The 6,223-nt window shown below is 39.6% G+C and overlaps 1 long non-coding RNA gene across 6 annotated transcripts; it reads right to left on the reverse strand.

Annotated features, from left to right (window-relative positions):
• Positions 1-588: 588 nt before the first annotated feature.
• On the reverse strand, positions 589-5,495 carry LOC147331001 (uncharacterized). 6 transcript variants are annotated; one of them, XR_015129134.1, is made up of 7 exons: positions 5,423-5,495; positions 5,139-5,217; positions 2,550-3,318; positions 1,899-2,060; positions 1,539-1,646; positions 1,318-1,433; positions 589-1,175 (listed from the first exon to the last, which is right to left on the reverse strand). It is a non-coding gene; the product is annotated as an uncharacterized LOC147331001 (long non-coding RNA). The 6 variants fall into 6 exon arrangements; XR_015129135.1 differs by lacking the exon at positions 5,423-5,495 and adding an exon at positions 4,350-4,424 and having other exon boundaries at positions 5,139-5,375; XR_015129133.1 differs by lacking the exon at positions 5,423-5,495 and having other exon boundaries at positions 2,550-3,040; positions 3,140-3,318; positions 5,139-5,373.
• Between the last annotated feature and the right edge of the window lie 728 nt (positions 5,496-6,223).

Below are 6,223 nucleotides of genomic sequence, written 5' to 3' on the forward strand. Positions count from 1 at the left end.
AGTACCTTTGATCACAGTTTATGTTGTAAAAGAGAAGGAATATTGGAAAAAAGATCAACATTGTGATATTATTTCTTCCAAACTGACCAGAAACATGCTTGTCAGACTCTCACAGCAAAGGATCAGACTCACTGTGCATGATGGCTCAGGCCAATGATGTCTGTTAGATTGTCAGTTGTTTAGTGCTTCTGTACAGTTAGGGTCACCGTCTCTATTTCAGAATAATTAATATGCGGAAAACACAAAGTTGATTGTCTTCCAGTATTCTAGCATAATTAAAAAACTTTGACTTTGTAAGTACATATTATTAGTCCTAATGCCAGTATGAGTCTTCATAACTCCTGCTTTAAAATACTGAACTTTGAAATTGACCTGATGAAAGATCATTTACAGTGGCACTCTGTCAGGATCATTCTGACTGTAAGATCACTGTATTAATCTGAATCCTTCTGAAATGTGCTGTGAATGAATGCTGATGCAACTCACTGTGGGAAAGCTGTTAATAAAATGAATCTGTGACACATGCAACACATTCACAGAGGAAGAGGACACAAAGGGAGGACACGCAGAGGCTGTGTTGAAGTCAGAAATCCAAATCTTTATTAAAAAACAGGCGGCGGTAACAAACAGGAAGACAAGCAGTCCATCAAACAGTCTACAGGGTCAAACATTCAGAGAATTCAAACAGCAGTAAAAAATAACTGGAACTGAAAAACTTAAAGCAATGTGTGACGCAATAAAAGGAAGCAGCGCAGTATATTCACTGAATTATCATCAATTACAAAAGAGAAAAACCGATTTCTAAGGATTATTTTCTTAAATGCAGTTAGAGTGGCTGGTAAAGATGGAAACATACAGAATGTAAACTGTGTGAGTTTGTGAACTTTGTTAGTAACAAATGAGGTAAAAAAAACAACAACCCCAAAACAGACAAAACAGAGAAAGAGGCTCTCACTATTCATTCATAATTAGAAAGAAACATTCTGGTCGTGGATTTTTACAGTCTTAGTTCCGCTCGCTGTCATCATTATAATCATCATGATCAATGGCGAGGTCCTGAGGTGGGCGGGGCTGTCTCTGGTGATGTCACCATGAAGGAACAGCATCTGGCACGTGTTGGTGAAACATCCCAGTACGCTGGTGTAGTTTCCTCTCCAGCTGTTTGACATGTGACACTTGAACATTAAGGGGAAGAAGAAGAAACAGTGTTAGGTCAGGTGACCACATGGTTTCTAAAGTAACTGACAGGAAGTAACCAGGCCGTTAGAAATGGATGGCATGTGTTTAGAGTTACTGGAGTTGGGTAACTCTACTTACCAAAAGCAGCAGCACACAGATGAAGGATCAGATGCTGAATGTTGCAGGAACATGCTCATGTGTGGTGGTCATTCAGTGCTGCAGGTTAGACAGTCCAAGACTGATATGCTGCCCATCTGAGAGTTTGAAAACACACATGCAAAGATTTATTTTGTGTTACAGTCAAAGTTGGATGTTCATTTTTGTCCTTTAAAAATGTTTGTGTATTTGAAAGCACTAACATTTAAGGATGACTTGGATCGTCTCCTTTAAAGGGGAGACAAGTGTATCCACTGATCCACGTCACTTTACCTGGATGATGACTCCTCCCCCCTCACTCAGAAACACTCCTAATATAACCAAGCAAATAAATAATATTGAAGATTTACTTACATCATTACAAAAACAGCAAAAACATCTTCCTTTGATTCTATTTCTCCATTCCTGCTGAACATCAGGCAACAAATATCTCAATAAATCACAGTAAAATGTAAAGCACATGTTTTCTCTGCTTTGTCTAACCTCTGCAGAGCCTCTGTCAAGAAAAACACATCTGTAAGCATAAAACAAATATACATTTCATAACACGTCACTGGACAAACCTCGGTCAGCTGATTTCCTCTGTGCAGTGCAGACGAACATCAGTCAGCAAGTCAAGGTGGTGAGATGGACTGGTGCCCTTTGTGACTCTGCTGGTTCTTCTAAGGAAACACCACCGTCTCTTCACACTGTCACCATCTGTGAGCACAAACTGCCGCTCTGCTCTGCCAGCATGTAGGAAATCACATATCACACACACAGGGGTGAAGAAGCATCAGAGCTCAACTTTGGATACTTTAGATCTAAACAGATCAAAGCAGCTCTTAGTTTCAACAATCAGTGAGCAGACAAACAATGATACCAAACTGATTCTGTATGAATACAATATGGTATTTTCAATACAGCTGTCAAATTAATTTATTAAAACTAATACAGATATATGTATATATTTTTTTGATAAATTAGTTTGCTAAATTATAAGAATATATATTTTTATTTTTTTCATTTAACAATTGCAACTGAAAGAAATTAAATATTGAACAAAAATATATTGTCACATTCTGAGCATGCTCAGCATGCTGACAGACTTGAAGTTGCTACAGATTTTAAGAAGTGATAATTATAGGGAAGAAACTTCTCTTTTTCATCCGTTTAATCAAACATTTGATGCCTTAGATGTCTCAGTCCTGTAGCGTTCTGCAACTACAACTAACCTGAGGCTTGGATTTGGCTGCAGGTGCCCCTGTACATCCTTCTCAGCAGCACACATGTGGGTACCATTTAATCCCACTTCTTCCTGAGCTTTGCTTCATCACAAGACCAAAGGTGGCATCACGTGTCAGTCTTATCATCATCCAGAAGAAACATTTGAAGAAACATCATGGAGAAGAAACATTTACGCGCCTCCTGGTTTTGTTTTCTGATCCTGCGAAAAGACTGAGGACAACAAAGCCCAGAGAACACGAGATACACAACATCCAACATTCAGACTCAACAGCCTCCATAAATGAAGACCACCGCGTTTGTTCAGTTATAGTAGATATGAGCATACTTCACATTACTGGGTATGAATAATAATGAGGAGGCAAACTTTGAAGATGCAGAGCATGATGTCCCACCATCAGACTGTAAACAAACATCCACCAGGCTTCTTTGTTGCCAAAATTGATGATTCTTCCATCAGGGATCAGTAGAGTGTATTAACCTGTGGTATAAGCAGCAGTCACTGAAATATTACTGTTTCAGATAAGAAATCTAGCACATAAAAGCCAGGGTGGGAGGGATCTCTGCAAACTGACTTAACTCTGCAAGTGTGAAGCTCAACAAAAATCTGACTCTCCAGTCACAGACAAACAAAAACTCCAGCTGGGAGATAGAAAACGCTGTCTGGGTCTTGCTGGATGTTGCTGGTCAGAGTCCCACATTAGCAGAGTGCTTCTTGGTCCCACTGACCCATGTGGACAGTGACTGTGGAGAACTGTTCTGGAAAACAGAGAAGAGAATTAAAATAACAAAAAGCCAAACAGGATTTCCACAAAGACTCTCTTGGAATCAGCAATCAAAAAAATCACTGGTTCATATTAAATATGAACAGGTTCCTTAAATGTGCGCAGTTCAGATCTGATTTAATTTAATTTCCTTCACACAGCACATTCGTCCAGGCTGACAGGTAAACATAGAATTAATCTCAGGTAACATGACTCATAGTAGAGTTTCAGTAAGAAAGACTGCAGGCTCTAATATTATTACCACACAATCCAAGGACACACCGACAGCTCAGATTTGTAGAACTATTTAAACAAATGTCTTCTGAATATTCAATTCATGTTCACAGTGGGAGGGGGTGTCGTGGAATTTTTTAAATAAAGTCTGCAACACAGAAAGAGCTGTGATCAAGCTTTTTATTACTGCGCCAACACACATCAAACATCACAGTTCAGTCATGTCAGCGCTGCCACAGAGGTCGTGCTCCTGCTCCTTTATGCATTCCAAGGAAGAGGGAGGAAGTTAAACTGATCCTACCACACTTCACGTGTCTCGCTATGAAACCTAACGTATCAATGGTTAAGCTGTTTTGTGCCCTTGGCCTTATCAGCACCTGTAAAGGGAGTTGTTTTCTCAAACTGCTGACGCTGAAGTAAGTTCATCTAGTTTTAGAAACTTTCACTGAACAGTAACAGTGTCACAACTAAGCACATGCATAAGCACTTAAATACTTTAAATGAGAATAACAGAACATTTCTATTACAGAGGCTAGAGCCTGTCCCAGTAGTCATAGGTAGAGCACACCTGGACAGGTCACCAGTCTGTCAGAGGACTAACACAGAGACAGACATCAGAGTAACAAATCTATTTAAAATTAATGTAAGTTTGCTGCAGCTGTATGTATGAACATGTGTTTCTGTGCTCACAGTCCACCTCTCAGGAACCTGCAGTTCACTTTTAGTCTACTTTAAACAGACCTCACAAAAGGCTGATGTGGCTGGATCAGTAGTCTGATTTAAGTACGATACCTTTGGCCAGGGATTCATCTGGTGCATCGCTTCACTGCAGTCTTACGTATTTTCCCCACACCTGAATAAAAAATACTTATATATACAAATAACAGCTTCAGCTGATGCAGCCTGACCCAATCCTAGATGTTCAGCACACAGAGACACAGAGGTGCCGTTTAAAGTTTAGTGATAACCTGAGTCACTGCTCATTTGCAGTATTACAGAGTCTGGCAGTCTTTGCATGATGTCCACGTCACTAAGTTTCTAGCTGACTCTCAGGTGTGACAGGTGTGCCAGCAGGAAAGAGTAATAATAGCCTGCATCCTGAGGTTTGTCATGCAGGATTAAAGGATCCAGGCTTTGTTCACACAGCTAGGATTGTATTTTACACTGACCCTGGGTCAGTATAAGTATCATACAGTTTAAACGAAGCACTGAAACTTGCACATATTTATTACAGATGCACTGAAGCTAATCGAGATATTTGCTGTCAGTCTGTGGCTGCGATTAATCACTTTACTGAAAACTTTATCAACTAGTAACTTCATCAGTCATGACAGAAGCTAATATTTCTGTGCTAACATCGTTTAACCAGTAACAGCTTTCCTCCAATATAAGCTAACGTTTACACCGTAACTTTAAGCTAGCACCATAAAGACGGTAAAACACGTAATAACATCTACAAATGCATCTTACAGCTGTTATATTAGCACTCGGTGTATTACTAACATAACCACATTAACATTATTGACACTCGCTGACTTTTAATAGTCATTCTATAAATGCTGTCTGTTTAAATGGTCTTACCTGTACACACTGCATATCCACCGGATTCCAGCCAGAGTGGATTCTGGAGTCTTCCACGCTCCTGTTAGTGATCCTCCATCTGGATGGATGAGAACAACCTTCTGAACAATCTAGCAGGAGATGGCCCATATCTATGGGACAGATTTGTGCTAATAACGCCCATTGTATGGACTGATAACAGCCGAAGCTGGTGAATAAAGTCACCCAGTAGCTAGCTGTGCCATTACCCAGCATACATCACTCCCTCCGTAAATGCAATAAACCACACAAAAGTATTGTTCTACCTGTTTTTCAGGTAGTTGTTTACATTATATAATTTATTGTGTTCTGTATACGTCACTACAATGTGATTTGGAAAATGTCTAAATATACCGACAAAAGGCACTTCCGCGGACCCTTCACGTCAATTCCCGACGCGAGAGGGGTACCCTGTGCGTCCATAAGTGCAGCAGAGGGAGCCTGACCATGCGTCACACGTTTGACGAGTTGGGAGTGAGAACGTGTTGCTATGTCACATCTACACCAGTGTAGACAGGCCCACAGTTGGAGAACCACAGGTTAAGGGGAAGGGTCCACATATATGGTAGTGTGTCAGTAGTTTTTGTAAGAGAGACAGTTTGTGAGCAGGGTTTTTTCAAGGTTACGACTTAATTTGGGATTAAGGTTTGAATTAAGTTTTGGTAAGGGTTAAGCTAAAAGTTGAAAAAGATTGTCTAGTTGTGATCAGTAAGGTTAGAGTAAAAGCTAGGGACTGCTTTATGTTAGAGATGGCACAATACCACTTTTTTATGTCCGATACCGATATCATACATTTGGATATGTGTCAATACCGATATGAATCCGATATATTCGGATGCATTTTTTAATCAATAAAACTGTTTTTTTTTTTTACTATTTTTCTGCATTTTGTATAAGTTCATACTCAAGTTTAACCCTTTAAGACCTACCATAGAACCAAGTCCGCCAGAGCTTATATTTTTGCATGTTTTAGTGCCATTTTTGGGAGCATTTCAAGTTGATATACATCAATACAACCATTATAGCCCAAATTTTAATAATATGTATGCATTAAGTGCATAGTAATT

This window comes from Aulonocara sp. 'chitande type north' Nkhata Bay, linkage group LG5 (genome assembly GCF_057382095.1).
Source record: "Aulonocara sp. 'chitande type north' Nkhata Bay isolate Kocher_YH1m ecotype deep benthic linkage group LG5, A_spYH_male_GT1.1, whole genome shotgun sequence".
Lineage (NCBI taxonomy): Eukaryota > Metazoa > Chordata > Actinopteri > Cichliformes > Cichlidae > Aulonocara > Aulonocara sp. 'chitande type north' Nkhata Bay.